This window comes from Vulpes vulpes, chromosome 16 (genome assembly GCF_048418805.1).
Source record: "Vulpes vulpes isolate BD-2025 chromosome 16, VulVul3, whole genome shotgun sequence".
Classification (NCBI taxonomy): domain Eukaryota; kingdom Metazoa; phylum Chordata; class Mammalia; order Carnivora; family Canidae; genus Vulpes; species Vulpes vulpes.
The window spans coordinates 77,773,278-77,795,045 of NC_132795.1; the positions used below are offsets into that span (position 1 = coordinate 77,773,278).

Here is a 21,768-nt window from a genome sequence, read left to right on the forward strand (position 1 = left end):
CTTCCCTCCCACACTCGCACACACACGCTTTCCCGCCTCTCCCTGGTACAGGCGGAGGCGAAAACACCTCAGGCAGATAGAGAACGACGCCGAAAGACCCCGGAAACCCGTACCCCGCGCCCAGCCTCCCCGCCTCGTGGAGGCCACACATTTTTCAATTTTACTCCCTCACAAAACCCTATAAAAACCTAGGTAAGGCACATGCAGCTGCTTAGCTGCGAGACTAATCCAAAAGGGTTCTCCTTATCTTAGGGGCGGTGCTTTCCCGGAAAAGTACCTCAGAAACGGCGGCATCAGGGATTCCGTGGGATCAGTTGCTGCCCCAATAGCCTTTTGGTGTCGTGGAATAACAGGGTCCTCGTTTGGAGTCCGACCTGGGTGCAAGTGTTGGTTGGTCCACTTTCTTAGATGTGTGACCTTGGATGAGTCCTCTCGAGCCTCATAAAATGGAGGTAATAATACTTCTCTGAAAAGGTTTTTGTAAGGATTAAAATGATATAAATTTTAGAGTTAATGTGAAACGTTCAAGTATCTGGCTCAAGGTAGGTACCCAACAAGCGATGGACCCTGTAATAAATTGGCCCCTTCGGGTCTCTGACCGCTCCGATTTAAGTGGACGTTTAAAAGACCTGTTTAAGAGTCAGCTCTTTGGAACTGGAACCCGTGTGCGCTGTTGGTGGGAATGTGAAATGGTACAACCACTTGCGAAAATGAAAAATTAAAAGACAATTACCATATGATGCAATAATTCCAATTCTAGGTATGTACCCAGAAGAACTGAAAGCAAGATCTTGAAGAGATGTTGATATACCTATTCTCAAGGCTGTGTTATTCGATATAGCTAAAACTTGGAAGCAACCCAAATGTCCGTCAGTAGATAAATGGATGAGCAAAATGTGGCATATACGTACTTAAGAATATTATTCAGCCTCAAAAAAGGAAATTCTACAGTGTGTTGCAACATGGATGAACCTTGAGGACATTATGTGGTAAGTCACATAAACTAGTCACAAAAAGATAAAGCTATTGTATAATTCCATTTATGTGGGGTACTTAGAGTAATTAAAATCAGAGACAGTAGTTTACCAGGGATTTTCCAGTAGATTATTAGATAAGATAGTGGTTACCAGAGGGTGGAGCAGGGGGAATGGGGAGTTACTGTTTAGAGGGTATGGAGTTTCAGATCTACAGATGAAAAGACTTAGGAGGGTGGATGGTGGAGATGTTTACACATTTTGAATGTGCTTAATATCACTGAACTGTGCACTTCAAAATGGCTAAGATGGTCAGTTTTATGTGTACTTTATCACACATATGCATTTTTTTAAAATTAGCTCTTTGGTCCCACCCCAAATAAGCAAGGGTATGCATAACTTGAAATATTTAACAAGCAGATTGTGAACACCTACTGTATGAATTTGATTTTGACTACAATGTAATTGTTACCATAGAGGGAGCTTACAAGCCACAGAAGTTCCGGAAGGATTTCTAAAGAAGATAACTCCTAAACTGAATCTGATACGATAAATGACCTAGGAAACAAGCAAAAGGTAAGGAGGAAGAGAGAAGCAAATTCCAGGTGGAAGGAAGAACAGAGCAGAGGCCCAAAGACATGCGATTGCATGTCATGATGGAGGAGCTGTCAGTGATTTTAGGCATTACTAGAGCCAGCCAAACACAGGAGAGGGTTGCTGGGAAGTTAGAAAGGAGCTAGGGTTTAATGCTCAAACTGCAGTTCCTCAAGAAGGTTGTTGGTAGAACTAGTGTCCAGAAAGAATCATCTTAGGCTACAGTGACCCTTAAAATTTCTCAGTAAAAAGCATTGGCTTGTGGAGCCTTGAAATGTAAGCCAGCAGGATTTTTAGCAGGCCAAGGTGAAATCTTGCCTGCTGAGGAGAAGGTTGCCCAGCAAGACCAAGACATTCTGTAACTGCTATCTGCACATACTTGGAAAGCTTCAGTGGAATTTAACCTCTTTTAGCCTATTTAGACATTTCTTCATACCATTGAAAGTATTTACTAGGCCAGGGATGGATCCTCTTTCTTTCAGTCATGCAAACCAGACATAAAGTAAGTACTCTTTCAATTAGTATTGGCAGCACTGTGACCTTCCTTTCAGTTGAATGACTCTTTAATGAAAACTCAGGACCCAGGGTGCCTGGGTGGCTCAGTGGTTGGGTGTTTGCCTTTGACTCAGTGCATGATCCTGGGGTCCTGGGATTGGGTCCTGCATTGGTCTCCCTGCATGGAGCCTGCTTCTCCCTCTGCTTCTCTCTCTGTGTCTCTCATGAATAAATAAATAAAATCTTTAAAAAGAAAGAAAAGAAAGAACTCAGGACCCTCATGCTTCTATTGTCCTTACTAACTTAATACTGTAATGAGGCGGGGTCAGGGGAGGTAATTAGCTTTATCTCACAAATGAAATACCATTTAGGGGATCCCTGGGTGGCGCAGCGGTTTAGCGCCTGCCTTTGGCCCAGGGCGCGATCCTGGAGACCCGGGATCGAATCCCACGTCGGGCTCCCGGTGCATGGAGCCTGCTTCTCCCTCTGCCTGTGTCTCTGCCTCTCTCTCTCTCTCTGTGACTATCATAAATAAATAAAAAATTAAAAAAAAAAAAAAAAAAGAAATACCATTTAGAATATTACTTAATTGTAGGTACCTCTGCTTCAGAATCTAAGCTGGAGACAAGAGCCCTAAGGCCATAGTTCCACTACTCTGTGTTCTGGTAGCTCCCAAGTCTTTCCAAGGTATTTCTCAGAAATTTGTCTATGATTCCTCCTCTGATGGAAGAGCCATCAACAATCTTTTCTCTCAGTCACTAAAAATATTCTCTCTTCACACAGTACCCCATCAGTATGCATAATTTTACATATAAAATTTTTAATGATAGGAAATTGAATGACAAAATGAATAATCACCTCTTCTAGAAAATGAATTTTTAAAAGGATTGATGTGTAACGTATAACAAGCACAAGCTTAAGTCTAACATACAAGTGCGTGCTTAGCATTGTATGTATTGAATCAAGCTTTTAAACAAATATTTGGTAATGAAATATGCCTGTTAAAGAGACTACAGGAAAGTTCTTGGTTTCTAGGCTGAATTTCAGTAAGCCTCTCTTGTAGAAACTTCCTTGCTGACCTCTCCAAGATGAGAAAAAATGAGAAAAAAGTCAAGACTTACATTTAAAGCCATTGTGGTTTATGTGTATTTGAGACTGTTCCAAGTCAATTTATTTATAGAGAATTTGTCTTCTACAAGATGACATACAGTGCAGCCTGAACTTTGGCAATTGCCAGCTGAGAAGCAAAGTTGATGACAGGCACCACACCACAGCCTAGGAGGTGGTTGGTTGTCTTTCTGTTTCCCTCTCTTGACTAGTGAGGTCTCACAGGTTTCTACCTTTGTCCACCTTGGGAAAATGAGAATGTGCTTCCTCTCCAGGCCTCAGTTCCTCATTTTGCAGAATACAGATAACACAAGTCCTATCCTTTGAGACTTCCTTCCCATAGCTTCTTTCCTCTAGCCAGCTGTCCTAACCAACAAGGACAGAGGACGATCAGACTGGCATTCTTGATTGTAGGGCCCGTGTGACTCTTGACAGGTGAAAGAATTAAGCCCTAAATACCCTAAGGCATCAACAATTTGCTCAACCTCTCTCTTACTTGAATAGCAATTTGTTGTGTGTCAATTTTGAGAGAATGGAGAAACCAGTGCTCAAATCATTTTCTTGTTCTGTGGATCAGGTAAGGAGCCCTAGTTGAGAAAGTGAAGCTTTCCTTTTCTAGGATTATGGGGCAAAACAGAGCTGGGACAGGAATCCAACCAGGTCATGAGAATGTCTTGCCCACAGCATTCTCAATAAGGGGTGAAGAGAATATGGAAAGAACATCCTGCATGGACTTACACTCATATAATCACGGGAAAGATTGAAGGTCATTAGCACTGATATTGACATTCTGCCTTTTATTCATTTATTCCCTCAAAAAAATTGAGATGTCATTTTAGGGTGACCATCCACATTTGTCCAAAACTGAAAGGTTTCCTGGGACCCAGGACTTTCAGTGCTAAACCATACAGTCCCAGGCAAATCAGGATGATTGGGCACCTCAGAAGCTGTTACCACTCAATCAATAAATACCAGTAGCCTATTATTTGCTAATGTGCAATGATAAGAATGAGCATAGGAGACCATGGGAGCATGTAGGAGGACAACCTAATAGGCAAAGGGAGGACTTCCTAGAGAATGTGATTCATAGCAATTTGAGTAGAGTTGGAGAATAAGGAAAAGGTGTTTGAGGCAGAGAAAAGAAGCACTGAGGAACAGAAATATCATTGCCACCTCTATCATCAACATCATTATTAACACATTCACAGCCACTGGTGAGTGGGTGCTCACCATGGGCTACGCACTATGCTGATCACTTTACATGTATTGTCCATATTGTTGACCATTCCATTCCTCTTGAAACACTCTTCTCACTTGGCTTTGGGAACAACCCCTTGCAAGTACTTCTCCTACCTCTCTGGCAGTTTCTTTCAAGCTCCTTGGCTAGTTCCTTCACCTGTTGCTGGAATGCCTCAGGATTAAGCCATGGCTCTCTTGCTTGCGAATTTTGACTCCTGCCCTGAACAAACTCCCCACTCCTATAGCATTGGCTCTGTGCCAATGACCTCTAAATATGGATGGCAAGGTGTAAAGTCTTCCTAAACTCCTGGTCTGTATTTCCAGCCACTCAGGCCACCTGTGGGTTCAGTCAAGAGTATAAACTGAGAATTATATAGCATATGTTATATATGTAAAAATTGTGAATCAAGCTAACAAATATCTTCTGTTATCTTGACAGATAAACTTTCATAACTTGACAAACTTTCATAGCAACCTGGATGGCCATGGCCAATTTTAGAACCTTGAACTTACACACCAAATTGTGGAAGTATAAGGAAGCCATCCTCAAACCCACAGCCCACCCATTTCTCTTCTCAACCCCAGCTCCATCTGCACTGTTGAGAGGTCTTACATTCACCTGTGTGGACACAAGCATAGTAGTGAGTAGGCTCCATCAACAGCCCCACTGTTGTCCATCCCTCAGGACCTAGAGACATGCACCCTTAGAGACAGAGTTCTCTGGAGAGTGGATCTGAGAGAGAAGCCTACATAGGCCCTGGAAGCAGCCTCAGTGCTATATGAGCAAGGGACATAGAGTAGTCTTAGAGGAGTGGGGGATGTGGGCTCTAGGTAGAACATCCCCATGGCCCTTTGTGTAGACGTACATCTGAAAGAGGGCCACAACCAGCCTCTCTAAAGTGAGGCTAGGTCAGGGCCCTGTCCTGTAGTCCTGAAAATGCTTACTGGCAACTCCTTATGGAAGTCCTTAGGCCCTAAAAGCACATCAAAACTGAACTTCTCATATTTTCACCCCAACCTGCTCTCCTCTATTCTGGCTTCATTAAAAAAGCACCTCCCTTCATGATGTCACCCAAGCCACGCTGAACAACTTGCAGATATCTGCGTGCACTACACTGTTTTTCCAGTCCTTGTCGTTCCTCTTGCTGCTCCCTCTGCCTAGAACATTCTTCTTCCCTTTCCCACTGCCTATTGCACATCCACTTATCCTTGGCCCAAACATCATATTCCTTGTGATGTCTTCCTAGCCCACTCACCCTCTCCCCTTGGTCCATGGAGAAATAATCACTCTCACTCAGAATATCCTTATAACACCTTATGGTATTATATCCTTATAGGTTAGTGGCACCAACTACACTGAGTCCCTTGAGGGACTGTAATTATGTTTTCACCCTTACCTTACTTGGTGACACAGTTGATGCCCAGTAAATTTTGTCAAATGAATAAGTGGATGAATGGACAAGGATATTATCATTTTGCACATGCCTTCTTCACACATTTTTAAACAAAGAAGACTATTACAAAGCATGAGTTGTCTTATAAATTATAAAAAGGGAGAAAGTGGCCAGCAGGACAATTCTCATCTTCTAATGTAAGTCATTATTTAAATCAATTTGAAAATACTAAATATATATTTAAGCAAATGTAATTTTCATCTTCCTTGAGATTTTTTGTGTCATTGTATAATAATTGTTTATACAATTTTTAAATTGTATTTCTTCTCATCTTATTTAAGGAATTTGTTGTTCACTCTACATTAGGCTTGATGAAATAGGAATTAAAGCAATTAACCACCACATAATTAAGCTAAAAAAAATTATGCTTTCAACTGTGAATGGTTTCACAGAAAATGGGTGATATTGTCATGGTTGGTACTGTACTGGCAGCATGGGGGTCTACATGGAGGTATGAATTCTCTGCAACCTCAAAATTTTAACCTCAAGTTTTAATTTCATTTTCTTCATCATGGCTTGGTTAGTGATTATCTTTTGGTTTATAAAATCAGAATTCCCCAGCCTCAAGACTCTAAAGTGGGCACTATTGGGGTCCTCTCTTCCCTTCTTCACAGTGTCCAATTCCCCACCTAACTATCTAGCCAATAATTCTAGGTTCTGCTCATAGAACTTGGAGTAAACCATTGTCTGCTTTGAAAAAATATTTCCAAATGTTCTAAACTTAACTAGCTACCTGCCTTCTTTCTTTCCTTCATTTCCTACATATCAATTTTCTTTATGGTGTGCTCTGAATAATATATACTGTCTGCTATATCTTCCATGAAATTCTTGGTTAACAACTTCAGTTTGGAAGCCCATCTGCCATTTTGCTCTCTGTTTGCGATTCACTGACCTCTCTTCTGTAGAGAAATCAGAAACCAGGGGCCGGTCTGTAAAGAAGATTCACAGCTCCATGTGGCTATGGGATCAGATGCACCCTATGAGAACTTGATTAGAAAGTTATGGATTAGTATCTGGATTTGCTAAATTCTTCATGTTATTTGTTGTGCCCTGAAATCATATTAATAATGAAAATATACTTTCTGGGGAAATAGTCACCTCTTGTGACTTTCCAAGGTCTTTCCTGGAAGGAAGGAGGTCAGCTTCCCCTCTGCATGAGAAAATGGGAGTTGCATTAGGGAAAATATCTTCTTTATTTTACTGCCACATTCCCACTTTCACTGGTTCCAAAGTAATAAGAGTCACAACCCCTGCTATTCATGTGGGGGCTGGGGGAGACCCAGATGTGCCCCTATTTCAATTACAAGGCTGATTAAGCATAAAAGAACTGCTTTTTTTTTTTTAACTGCCAAACATTTCCTCAGAAATTTAGTTCTCTATTTTGAAAAATTTCAAATGTACAGAAAAGTTGGAAGAATGGTACAAACTATTCATATACTATCCAGTTTGAGTCAACAATGTCTAGCGTTTGCCACATTTGCTCTTTCTGCCTCTCCACACATACACACACACACTAATCTACAAATTATTTTTTTTAAGATTTTATTTATTTATTTGATAGTGAAAGAGTGAGAGAGCATGTAGGGGGAGGGCCAAAGGGAGAGAGAGAAGCAGACTACCCACTGAGCAGGGAGCACAATGTGGGACTCGATTCCAGGACCCCAGGATCATGACCTGAGCCACCTAGGCTCATAAATACAAATTATTTTTGGATGAAACATTTGAAAGAAAGTTACAGGCATCATACTTCAGCCCTGAATTTCAGCATATCTCTCCTATGAATAAGGATATTCTCCTAAAAAACCACAACACTGTTACCACACTTAAAAAATTCTGTACTATCTTTGATCCAGCATATACTTAAATTTCTGTTCCCAAAATGATTTTATAGTTGTTTTATTTTTTCTAACTGGGATCTGACAGGGGTTATCAGATTACAAGATTACAATCTTTGCAGGATTACATCTCTTTAGACTTCTAATTTTAATTTAGATAGTTCCCCTACCTTTGTTGTTCATGACATTGATATTTTGAAGGATCTAGAACAATTTTCTTTTACAATGTCCATATTCTGGATTTGTCTGATTGCTTTCTCATAGTATTATTTAACATGATGCTCTATCCCCTGTATTTCCTATAAACTAGAATTTAGGACTAAAGACTTGACAAGATTCTGGTTGAAGACTTTTAGCAAAAATATTGCATAGGCAGGGGCACCTGTGTGACTCAGTTGGTTAAGCATCTGCCTTCTGCTTGGGTCATGATCCCAGGGTCCTGGGATAGAGCCCCACATTGGGCTCTCTGCTCAGTGGGGAGCCTGCTTCTCCCTCTGCCTGCCACTTCCCCTGCTTGTACTCTATCCCTCTCTCTATCTCTGTGTCAAATAAATAAAATCTTAAAAAAATAATTCACAGCCAATGTTGTGTATTTTATACTATATCATCTCAAGAGCCATTATTCCATTCTTAGTGATGATAAATTCGATCACTTAGTTAAGATGCCATCTACCAGACCTCACCATTTTAAGGTGTGTTTTCCATGTTTAATTGATAAGTAACCTGTGGGGCAATACTATGCTAGCATGTAAGTATCCTTTCTCTAGCAGCTCTTCACCTAGCAATTTTATCATGCATCAATAATCATTGTCTGATAATATAGTTACATTGAGGGTTGCAAATGGTTTTTCTAATTCTGTGATCCCTTCCATATGTATTAGCCATACTCTTTTTTTGCAAAAAAAAAAAAAACAACAAAAACAAAAAAAAGGCTCCCTTCCTCCCCTCTTCTCTCTTTTTCTGAGCATTACTATTAATTGTGGTGTGTTTTTTTTTTTTAATTTCAGTGTACTGTAATCAGTTACATTTATTTTAGGTTTAGTGCTCAGGTTGTCCCAAACTTAGCCAGTATTTGCTGTTCAGTCCAGTTCTTATATTTCTTTGATCGATCTCCATTAGTTTTTGAGTAGTTTGTTGCTTTCTGACACAAAGTATTCCCAGCTTACCTTCTACTCTACTCTCTCTGCCTGGATCTAGAATCAGCCATTTTATTCAAGAGATGTTCAGCGAATCGCATTCCAAACTTGTAAAAAGTCATCATTCTGTATTTGTGGAGTTTTTTAAAAGATTTTATTTATTTATTCATGAGAGACACACAGAGAGAGGCAAAGGGAGAAGCAGGCTCCATGTGGAGAACTTGATGCAGAACTATATCCTAGGACCCTGGAATCATGGCCTGAGCCAAAGGCAGATGCTCAGTCACTTAGCCAGCCAGGCATTCCATCATTCTGTATTTGCTGTACTCCACCTATCCATAAGCACTTCTGTGGCTTTCCCTAGATATTCAGAAGTTTTTCTTCTCATTGCCTTTATTCTGGACCCTTGCTCTCAGTGCTTGGTTCTTCTCCAAAGGGGTCATACTTGTGTCATATTTCCTAAGGTGTAAATTGTGAGTACTGGATCAGACGGGAAAATGGATAATATCACAAAGCTTGTTTAGAAGCTGCAGGTAAAAGGCCTAGATAGGCATGGCCAGGACAAGAGAGAAGCAAGACCTTCAGTCAGCAGGATGCAGTGCAACTGCCCTCTGCAGAGAGGACACAGCTTCCCACAGAAACCCTTTCATCCTCACCCCTGCTTACTTCCCTGAAGGCAAAGAGAACTTGGGCCAGAGCAGGAGCTTTGCTTAATCAGAGTTCAGTATGACCTCATCTCAAGGTCAGAAGAGAAAAAAGGAGGTAGCTATGGCCCTAGGTCCCCAAAGACCTTTCCAATATTGTATGAACCCATAGGGAAATTCCCATGTTAATTTACCTCTTGTGTTCATGTTTAAGTTTCTTTATTTGAATATATTTTGTCTGGATTGGAATAATTTTACTTACCAGTGATTTCTAATTATTTTTATCATATTAAAACTCTTAGTCATGGACCAGAGGTCTTCTTCAGCTGTATCCTTCTGTATCTGGTGGCGTTATCTCCCACAAGCATTATACTTTCCAACCCCAGCAAGTGTCTCTTGAGCCATACCATCCCCTATCCCCCAGTCATTTGCCATTATATAGAGGACCCATCACTGTACAGGGACTCCAAAGTAGGAATTTTTATCCAAATGATCACCAACTGCTCTGTGATGTTGGGGTAAGTTTTATAACCTCTTTGGACCTCAGACTGCAAGTCAGTCACATGATCTCTTGATTTTAAGGCCCCTTTTAGTAAGGGTTGGAGGGGAAGAAACTTCCTTAGAATCTATTTCCTCAAATTATAGATTGTTTTGAGTGGGAAGGGATTTTACAGGTCATTTAATATAGCTGTCTAATGAGGAAATTTAGTTCCTCAAGATGAGAGGATTGCCCAAGGTCCTGCATGTAGTTGAAGGAAGAGCCAGGTTTCCCTGACTACCAAACCAGTCCTTTCTATATTATACACAACTGACTTCCACCCCCACCCTCTTTAAAATTCTGCTAACCTAACCCAGCCAATAAGTAACCTAATAACCCCTATCTCTCACCCTTCTCACCTCTTTGTATGTGTTTTTATCCCTTCTGATTATAATAATAGTAACTAACACTTTTCAAACATTCAATTCTAGTTTCTGTGCTAACCATTTTACATTTAGTATCACATTTAATCCTCACAGTGGACTTAACAGAGTCTGTTCTACAATCATCCAAGTTTACAGATGGAATAGCTGAGGCTTAAAGGGTTTACATAATTTGCCCAGTCACAACTAGTCACTCTCAGAATTAGATTTCTAACTCATCTGACTTCCACACATCCACAGCACATTTCTGCCTGTGAATATAGTCACTCGTCCATTCATTATTGCTCCCTGAGTACCTGCTTGTACCCAGCACCATTCTAGACAGTATGTGAAATAAAAAGAAACAGAAGTCCCTGTTTTAACTAGAGGTGCAAAAATCTATAAACATGAAACAACTAGAGTGCAATTCAAGGCAACATGTATGTTACAAGAATTCCAAATCATAATTTTTTATGTCAATAGACTAAAAACTTTCCAAAGGCAGAGTTCAATCCATGGTTTCTAGAATACAGTGGACTACAGATAGATAATAGAAATAATCTCCTGTCAGACAAAAAGATAGTTGGAGTTGAGAAAGTAGGTTTATGCTGAGAGTCAAGCTAAAGTCATAAATTTATTTTAAAAAAATTTTAATTGAAGTTTGATTTGCCAACATATAGTATAACACCCAGTCATAAATTTATATCAAATTTGCAGGTCCCACTAAGATAATGTTAACTGTCAGCAACAAGAAGAGTTGAGTATTTACTATATGCTAGGTGCAGTGAGAGACACCTGGAAGAATCAGAGACAAGGAAGACAACCAGGACATTCAGACCCATCAGAGGTAAGGCTGGTTTGGGATCTATACAGTGCCTTATTGCTGATGTGATCGGAAGGCGCTGGGCTTTAGCATCTTGGGAAAAGAGAATTCTCTTCCAATGGGAGGTGGAAAATGACAAACTTGGATGTTGGGGTAGTTTAAAAGAGGAGAGGAGTGGAGTTTAAGTAGGAACTTAGAAAGTAGACCAGTGGTCTTCGAGCCTTCTCACCACCCTCCACATCAAGGGGCAGATCCCCTCAAGATGAGAATTTGATTTGTTTTTATTGTACTGCTTTTGGTAGACTGACTCACTCTTGAGGTTGCTACACATTTATGAGTGAATAGTCTAACTATTTATATATCTTTGCTAGACTTCAGAATTATCAAGTTGACTTCAAATCTTAAAAATAATAAATTTAAAATCAGTTTGGTCTGTGAACCAACTTAGTTTGATCTGAGATACTCAAGCCTGAAAGTTGGAGACTCCTGAAAGTTTGAATTATGATGTGAACATACTAATGTCATTAACAGTGGAATCATTTTCAAAAATGACATTGGGTAATGGCTTACTCTCTACCAGAACTCTGTATCTTTCTATCTGGAGTTTTATGATGTAGTAAAATAACAATAACAAGCAGGATTTCCTGGGGAGAGGTAGAATCTATTCTGTTTAGGCAATTAGCTTTCCTAGCTCTTTAGACAATAGCTTTAATATAGGAAAATATGCCAACTGGCCTTGAGACAATGAAAATGAATGGCCTCCCAAGGTTCTCCCCAGGCTCAGCATTCTGAGATACTTCACATGGATACTAATTCCCTTCTCATTGTTTTCATTTGCGCAGTGCATTATTTCGGTGGGCACTGGGCTATAAAAGTCATAGTCCTTTTGTGTAAGTATTGAAATTGAACAGGCTTTTACAGTATGGCAGGCCCTGGAGGGCCATCTTCACAGAGGTTCCAGCTCTACTGACAGGCTGCCTTTCTGCAAGAGTCTGCTATGTCTAGTTTTCTAAATTGTAAATGCAGATTTTTTTCCCCTTTGAAGGCAGTGTGTTGGTAGTTCTGCAGTATACAATGATCTAATACCCAGAGAGTCTGTTACCATGCAACAAAAGCTAAGGTCAGTTATGAACCCCATCAGTGACCCACAGCATCCCTCATGTCTTTCACAGCAGTCTATTTTGAAGAGCAGATACTTTAACATTTTTAAAGGGAACCAGAATTATCATTCAAATGATAAACTGCTACACAGACAGACATTCTCTTGTGATTCGTAGAAGTGCAGGTCATAAGAGGTTATGTATTTGGTCTCAGTATTTATTAAAGAAAGTGAAGACAAATAGATAAGACAACAAATCAAACATTGCATATCATAGATGCCAAGCTCAATAGAATGATGTTCCAATATTAATATGTGGGCTATATGACCCCACTGGGCAAAAACATGTTTTATTCAGGAAAATAACAAATCAAGTAATCTCTCTATAGAAAGCCATTTACAACTCATTTGGAAATTGAATTCATAATCTTTAATAAAGCCTGTTTATACCAACCATGAAGGAGTTTCAAATAAATAAAACTGAAAGCAATGATAAATTAGCTTCCAAGCCTTTATATGTTTATTACATTGTAATCATTCAAACCCACTGAGGTCAAATTTGTTTTTCCAATTTCCTAAATTCAATCCAATGAGCTCCTGGTTCTTACACAAAACCAATTCATATTGTCAAGTGACAGCAAGGAAAATTAATATTATGTTGGTTCTTACTGTCCAAAGGGACTTTACTAAGTGTAAGTAATAATATAGGCTCTTACCAGCTAAAAATCTATTATTTAAGGTAAATTCTAGCCACATGCTCTGATACTCTTAAAAGGGCAATGAAATGAAAAGTCGACCCCGGGGATTATGTCATATCCAGCATGTTAAAACGGATCCCTAGAGCTTTGGTCAGGAAATAAAGAGCTATGCTAGAATTTTATTGAAAAATCGTGATGACAAAGCCCTTTCCATTTGAAACTCAGAGTTTATCAACATCATCGAATCAGTGGCTGGAAATGGATGGAGAGGTGGTCTCATTTTGTTCTCTCCTTGGCACCCAGCTTTAGGTAATAGTCACATCACTAGTTACAAATCAGGTTAGGAGACTCTGCTCAGAAAATTCCCTAGGATGACAGGGTTCCTCCTTGTCAGAGGCCCAGGCTGAGCTGAAGCTTCCCCACTGCTGCCCACTGCAGACCTACTTCTCGCAGATCCACTGTGTCTAGGACAGATTCTGTTTAATCCAGGCACTTCACTCATTCCACTCTGTGTTTGTTTTCAGTTGAGGAAAGGGATGATTCCTCATGGGAGAATGTGAGAAGAAAGGTAAACAGTGCACGTGAACGGCCTAGAGCTGCCTAGAGCGTTCTCTCCTGCCCATTCACAGGGCAAATATTTACCAAGCCTGGATTCTGCGCATAGCATCATACACAACTGGTAATGGCTTTGCAGGCCTCAGAGTGAGGACTCTGGAGGCCTCTCACTTCACCTGGTTGGCCAGGATGGGGAATGGGGAGAAAGAATTTCAGAGGCAGCAGACGTGGTTTGAATGCCCTGGCACCGCATCACAGCTGTTGCCTCCATGAGTCACTACCTCTGTGAGCTTCAGTTTCCTCATCATACAGTAGAGGATTAGAGCACATACCCTGGAGGGTGATGTGAGAGTGAGACCCAGTGTACATCAGGTGGTGGGCACTGCCCAAACATTCTTGCCACCATCCTGCCTTCATGCCCCCTCCCTTCTGGACCCCGCATTGGATAGGATGTTCTATATCCAGTGATGCAGGCCTTCCACTCTCCTTCCTGAGGCTTGTCTTATTTTATGTCAAAGTTGTACAGTCTTTGAGAGGAGGAGCTGTATCTTGCCCAGCTCTGATGCTCCCCAGGATCAGCCCCAGCTTCACTGTGGGCTCCTGAATAACACACAGACTGTCTGCTCAGAAGCAAGACTGCTTCCCCCACCCGCCTCTTTCTCTTCTCTGCTGCAGTCAGGCCTGCAGCCAGAAAAAGCCCAGGATCTCCCCCATCATTTCCTGCAGCCTCCACACTCCTGAGCAGCAGCAGAGAGGAGAAGACGGGGAGCTGCTCCAGACCAGTGCTGTGACACAGGGTCCCTCCCCAACCTCCTGAGCTGAACCCAGCCCACATTCTTTTAGGGGAGACCTAAGGGGAACGAAGGAGGACGAGGAGGAGGACCACATATCCACAGTGTTCACAGAGCTCCCAGGCACTCCTCAGCCTGTCCCCTCCCACAGCATTAAATTCACAGCACTCCTCTTCCTCGTGGGTGAGATTAGAAGAATGAACTACCTTTACTGAGCATTACAGTGGCCCAGAACTTACCTAATTAACAAAGTCGGCTCAGTTCTTCCTCAGAACATGGACATCTTATTAGCCCCATTTTAGAAATGAAGAGACTGAGGATAAGAGAGGTTAGTTTGGTCCCCCAAGTCGTAGCCAGAAAGTGCTTGGGCCAGGATTTGAGGGCCCCAGGCTGTCTGACTCCAGGCTCACTCCCCCCTCAGCTTCAGCAGGCTGCTTTGCTGGCAGGTGGCAGGGAGGGAGCTGACTCATGGCTTTTGATTCATTCGGTCCTCTTTTCTGCATTAGCATTGCTGCAGCCTAATGAACAAATGTTGCATTATGCATTTCTCACTTTGCAAATATCCACATGAGGCTGCTTGCCTGCAAGCCCAAAGAGTCACATTTCCAGGTGACATATTGACAAGCTAGCTTATAGGTAAGTTAAAAAGAATGCTAGAGTCTTTAGAGATCATCTAAACTAATTCTTTTTTTTTTTTTTTTTTTTTTTTATCTAAACTAATTCTTAAGCTGGAGTTCAAGGGAGGACCTCAAGGGTGTAAGACTCTGGAGTTCAAGGGAGGAGTCAAGGGTGTAAGACTCTGAATTTACATACATTTTCCTAGGCCAAGGGTCTATAACTCTCACCAGATTCTCAAACAGGTTCTAAGTCTCAAAAGGTTAAGGTTAAGAACTGTACACTGCCTGGCCAAACCAAACCTCACATTCCCAGGCTTGTTCCTGCCATTGCTCTGTGAGGCAGCACAATTTGTGAGAGAGAAAACCCAGAACTAAATACCAGAAGCAGAATCTGAGCTCTGAATCTTCTGGCAAACATTTTAAAGACTCATGAATTATTAAAATAGCTAATTAAGTCAACCTTCACCAGAGAATATTTGCTTTTCCATCAAAACAGAGCTCACTGTGAAACCTGACTTCACTCCGTCATTTGCTTAAACATAAGGTCAGCTCCCTTTATTCTGTCTTTGCTGGTCTAGGAAGAACTTTCCGTGGCCTGGCATGTTAAGTAGTAGCAGCCGCTTTGTGTACCTCAGTGTACACAGCTGGGAGGCTTGAACCCATTTTCTCTTCTTTCCTCTGGGATCCTCTCCTCCATCGTCCACATCAACCATGCCTATTCCTACATCTTCCCCTTATACCAGGATGGTGCTGCCCCTAGAACACTGTGAGTGAGTGACCTAGAACTAGAAATATACAAGAATCATCAAGTCAAGGTCCATTGTAAGATTGCACTAGCCTCCCTACATTTTGGAGCACATTTACCAAGTATCCCCTTCCCTCCCCTCCAGACTTAAATGCTACTTTCAGGATCCCTCTCCAATTCCACATCCTTTGTGGAACCTTGTTATTTTATCTATGTCAGTTTCATCTATTTCCAACTAGATAATAAGCTCCTTGAGGGTAGGAACAACTTCTTTCTTCTTTCTTCTTTCTTCTTTCTTCCTTCTTCCTTCTTCCTTCTTCCTTCTCCTCCTCCTCCTCCTCCTCCTCGTCTTCTTCTTCTTCTTCCTTTCTTCTTTCTTCTTCTTCGATTTTATGTGTTGATTGATGAGAGACACAGAGAGAGGCAGAGACATAGGCAGAGGGAGAAGCAGGTTCCCTGCAAGGAGCCTTGCTTGATGCAGGACCCCAGGATCACGACCTGAGCCAAAGGCAGACACTCAACCACTGAGCCACCCAGGTGCCCCTCTTTTCTTTCTTTCTTTTTTTTTTATTAATGATTTTATTTATTTGAGAGAGGGAGAGAGAGAGAACGTGACCAGAGGGAGGGGCAAAGGGAAAGAGAGAAGCAGACTCCCCACTGAGCAGGGAGCCTGATGTGGGTCTCCATCCCAGGACTCCAGGATCATGACCTGAGCCGTAGTTAGACGCTTAACCAATTGAGCCACCCAGGGGCTCCTTATTTTTTTCTTCTTGTAACGTACTTACCAACAGGTTTTGTACCAAGCTAGATGCCAAATAAAAACTATATTAATTAAGAAGTAGGCTTCTCCCTACTCCCTCAGTCTTTGAAGTTGACCATTTGCCAACAGGATCCATTGCAAAATGAAAATATAGGACCCCAACTGGGAGTGGGGAAGAAATTAATCTCCTTCCCATAGGCCCTCTGCACCAACCCATGATCAATAGGTGACTCCCTGGGAGATTATAATCTCTATGCTGGTGGCACTCAGTACCTAGACCAGAGGTTGCTTCTAAATTACTGACCAAATGCACAATGGCACTGCCAGCCCAAGACAGGAATTGCTACCACCTTGCTCTACCATGAGATGCCCCGGTAGAGCATTCCATTTAACCTGATCCTCCTCATACCTGCGCCCAGGACCATGCCGTGAACAGAGGGCAACAGTGGCATATAGGCCTCCCCTACTGATGCAAACGGGTCACCATCCCAGGTGAAGGGTGGCAGCAATCATGAGGCAGGGGTGGGGAAATGGGTCACTGAGGGACAGGGAACAGACCATCAAGATCCCATACCCACCCCCCCCATCACCCCCCCTACCCCCCCCACCCCCCACCCCCCACCCCCGCCCGCCAGGAGGCAGGAATACGTAGGAAGATAGGACTGCAGGAGAATCAAGGTTCTAAGCCCCTGGGCACATGCTCCATTGTTCCATTAGACTTCATTTACACAACACAGATTGAAAATTAAATTACTGACAGTTTCAAGATGGCAAATGCTGAGCATCAAACCCCAAGTACGGGGCCCTTATGAGTAAGAGGACCTAAGTAACACATGAAGCCAGGCCTGCTGCGTCCTAAAACCTTTGGCATAACTTGACTTGTAAAAATACAGAGGAACAATGAGTAATCTCTTAGAGATTCATAGAGTTACCCTAATGGCTGTGGATACTACCACTTACCTCATCTACTATTTTGTATATGCACAAGGATTCATGACTTGGAAACAGATCTCTAAGAAGATGAATAAAATTGGCCAGTAAAGCACTTATTTAATGTTTAGCTACCAGCTACACAGTTTTGATAGAATATTCTATTGTTTGGAGATTGGTTTAGACATGACCTACCTCCCCTTTTCCTATGGAAATCATTCCCTTTCTTACTTTCCACAGAATTCAAGCATCTTTAATGTTTACCAGAATAGGAATGGTTAAAACAAATTTTACTCAGTTTGTATGAGGCCTCAAAAAAAGATTAATGCAGCATCACACTTCGGTTTTAAACCCAGTGTTAACCACTGTAAGCTGTGTACTATTTTTCTCTCCCTCACATCTTTAATTCATGACTGTAGCTGAATATTTATCCTAAAAAGATTTTTAAAAGGTTGATTGATCCAACTGGCATTGGCCTGGATCAGATCCCATGATGGATAATGGGATTTTTTTTTTTTTTTTTTAAGCACAAGCAAGCAGTCCCTTTCCACAATAACTTAGGACTTGATGGAGTAAGGTGGCCCTTGAGAGCTGAATTTCTGAGTTGGACTAGGGCAGGGTCTGCTGGGTATTTGCACTGATGACATCTGAGGAAGGGAACTGGGTGCTTCAGTTGACTCTGAATTTCTGTTTCTTCTTTTAAGCATCGTCAGATTTTGACTGGATGTGTGTGCCTCATCCAGCACCCAGCTGCTTGGGTAACATCTGTGAGCTGCTAATTAGTTGGAGAGTTTTGTAGCCCATAGGAGTGAGCTGTATTGCCTAATAATTGTAACAGAAAAAGAGTCTCAGAATGGAAATGAATTGTGGGATGCTGGGCAGTTTTGAATATTGGTGTCTAAATCCTGGGAACAAGTTCCTCTGTGGTTGCTAGTTCCTACTCATCTGCAAGCATTTCCAGGAACAGAGAAGGTTTATTTTATCTCTTGTTGTCTACTACATAGTTAGCATTCAATAGATGCTTTTTGAATTGATACTGCCCTCACCTGCCTTCCTTTTCTCCATTTTCAACTCCAAAATTCTTCCCCTAGGAGCTAATATTAGTATCACTGGCCATATCTTTGCTAGAGATTTTCCCTCTAGGAAAATCTTATTCATTGCTTCACTGGTCTGGTGAAGCAGTGGCACTATAAACACATGTTCTAGGCCAGTGTGAGTTCAGTGGATTTCTTCCTTTCTAGGCTTCCCTACCACAGAGGCAACTTCTAATCCTAGGGGCCTCAGGAGAAATAGTAGGTGACCCCTTTCTTCACTCGCTCAGGAGATCACTACTACGATCTATTGACCTTTTGTCTGTGGATTGTTTCTCTAAACTGAGACAAGAATTACATTATAGGCCCAAATACCCATTAAGCCAATTTTCATTTTCCCTCTGCTTTCATGGAAAGCAGTAATAAATCTTGCTTTGCGGGGCCTCTGCCTCCTTATTCAGTCCCTAAGCTAATAAGATCAAGACTATTCCTGAAATTAGATTAAATAATTGGCTCTCTTCTTTCTAGAAGTTTTGGAGCTCTTCTGACCTTTCTTAAAGAGGCAGAAATTATCTTGTTTTTTTCTCTCTCAGTGGTCTTTGAGTATCCTGTCATTCAAAAATCAAAAATAAAAAAGAAGGCATGGGATATATATATATATATAATATTTTTTTAAAGATTTATTTATGATAGACACAGAGAGAGAGAGAGAGAGAGAGGCAGAGACTCAGGAGGAGGGAGAAGCAGGCTCCATGCTGGGAGCCCGACGTGGGACTCGACCCCGGGGACTCCAGGATCATGCCCTGGGCCAAAGGCAGGCGCCAAACCGCTGAGCCACCCAGGGATCCCCGAAGGTGTGGGATAGAGAAGGGAGGAAAACAGAGTCAGCTTTCACTAACTAGTTGTGTGCCTCAGTGTCTCAGGCCTCAGTTTCCTTTCTGTGAAATTCAGGACTCAGATGAAAAAGCTATCTTTAAAGGTCCCTTTTGGCTCTAAAAATCTAGGTATCTCAGAAGGCTGAAGTTTTCATGGATAAACTGTAATTCTCCAGGCCTAAGGAAATTGTTTTCTTTGTGATGAGAACAAAATTTTTTTCTCTTCTCTTTTAAAAAAAAAAAAAAAAAAAAAAAAAAAGAACAGAACAAAATGATCCTAAATTCAGCTGATTTCTTTCTGAATCACAGAATTCATTTTCTGAAATTGCTGTCTTTTCCTTCAAAAGACCCTTCAAAGTCTTCAGCCTTGTCAACCAGCTCTATCACTTTTATATTAGGTCTTGAAATAAGGAGCTTTTTAGAGTAGACATGAAAGGAGCAATGACAGGACACAGGCATGGTTGAAGAGGCCATCTGCACAAACCTCCCCCAGATTTGCTGTACAAATCAGCTCCCCTCCCATCCTTTCGTAATACCATCCAGAATCCTCTCCAGAATCTGGGCAAATAAAATGCTATTTGTCAGTCAACCTATTGATAATTATTTTTCAAGTGACTGTCGTGTGCATTCAACTATTGATCCTTCATATTTACAATCCCAACAGTCATACAGGCCTTAGCTTTTAAAATCAGAAAAAGCTGTGTTCATAGGACTTAAGTATATTTCCTTAAAAGGAGACCACCTCAGAAGACTTAGAGGTTAAGAGCAGGGACTCTGACTCGTTAGAGTAGGTTCAAGTTCTAGAAGGTCCCACCACCTACTAGCTGCATAAGCTTTAATTTCCCTAAGCTTCTGTACTCTCAGATATGAAATGGAGGTAATAAATAATGCCTATTTCATAAAATGGGACAAGGAGTAATTTAAATAAATTATGGAAAGGACTTAGCATAGTATCTGGCACACAATAAATACTCAATAGAGTCAGTTATTATTAAGAGTGATACTCTATTAATAATACATAAGTCAAGTCATCCTTGTTGCCCTAATCTAGAGAAGCAACTATGGCCTTAGGCATCATACACCTTTCTGGACTTCTTATGGGTTCCTGAAGCAAGGTAAAGGGGGGAAATGCCATTATGTTTTAGTCATTCAAAGTAATGGTAAATTTCTTTGAAATGCCTCCAATTATATTTTAATATAAAAATTATTTTCAAAAAAAATTATTTTCTTCTGAAAGACAGAATACAATAATTTAAACAACTGAAATAAGTAAGTTCTTAAACTTGAGAGAGAGTGATGTTTGGCCCTCCATTGATGACATCGGTGAGTTTAAACTCTCACCCTTGGTCAGGATTGAATGCTGACTCTAGCCTGTTGGGGAGTAGTAAACAACAAAAAGAAGAAAGGGAAATGAGGACCATCCACAGGCTTTGGCACCACATGGACTAACACAGATCAGGACTCAGTAATGCTTGTTTGACTGAAAGTGTCCATTCTTCTGTCACCCCCACAAATTGGAATCAGATGGACCTGAGGGCCAAGGCAGATTTAAAAGACAGTTACTCCTGAGTGGGGAAAATGCCATGGTGAAAAAAGTAATCATAGCTTTTACTTTAGAATTCAGATCCATGTTGAGATGAAACTCATATTCTACTTTGGGTCAGGGAGTGGCCCAAAAGGCCTAAGAAAATTTGTGTTCAGGTTTGAATCTGCTCTAGCTCCTTACAAAAGCTGATACAGTATCAGTCATCATCATCAGAGGGTCTCTAATAGAGTTTGCTTAGATTACAGAATCAACAGATTCAATCTAACCCCCCAGTCAGGCAGGATTAGATAAACATAGAAGTGCATAATTGCTTTACCAAGTCTGACTACAAATTGTGAAATATCTCAGTCTAAGGTATGGCCAAGCAACCCGTGAAATAATCTCACTGAGTTGGCTGGCTAGATCCAGAAGATGGAGATAATGTAACTGGAAAGAGGAAAAATTTGTCTATCCAGAAGTGAAGACAGCAGGTAGACAGACCGAGCCAGCTACTGAGGGACAATGAAAAGCCATTTGAATTGGGGAAAGTGAGGAGAGGCGGAAGGTGTCATGCAAATTATAACTAAATTATTGGAGGAAACTGCAGCAGAACAGGAAATGTGCATGTGGATAAGTGAAGCCTCCATTAATGGCTTCACTGCATTTATCAGAAGGAGTTTCAGTTAGCCTGATGAGGTTCAAGGCAGTCTCAGTAGGAAGAAGAGATGGATTTAGGATAAATCCCCTGTTGTTTCCTATAGCAATTTATAAAGGAAATGTTTCAGGTGAGAGCCTAGCTTGGAATTAATCCTCAAATGATTAGAATAAGATTTTTTTAAGAAAAAAAAGAAGAACCCGAAAGGCAGTGGATCCCAAACTTGGCTACACATTTGAATCATTTAGGGATCTTTTAAAACTTCCAAAGCCCCAGGCCACACTGC

General features: G+C 41.2%; 1 long non-coding RNA gene across 3 annotated transcripts in view; it reads left to right on the forward strand.

Annotated features, from left to right (window-relative positions):
• Positions 1-21,768, forward strand: part of LOC112915228 (uncharacterized) — a 167,877-nt gene that overhangs the window by 406 nt on the left and 145,703 nt on the right. For 2 of the 3 annotated variants that reach the window (XR_011997878.1, XR_003234024.2), the window contains exons 1-4: positions 61-192; positions 761-989; positions 1,452-1,550; positions 11,096-11,225. This is a non-coding gene — a long non-coding RNA (uncharacterized lncRNA). Of the gene's footprint in view, positions 1-60; positions 193-760; positions 990-1,451; positions 1,551-11,095; positions 11,226-21,768 lie in introns of those variants that run through there. The other variant, XR_011997879.1, reaches the window with a different exon arrangement.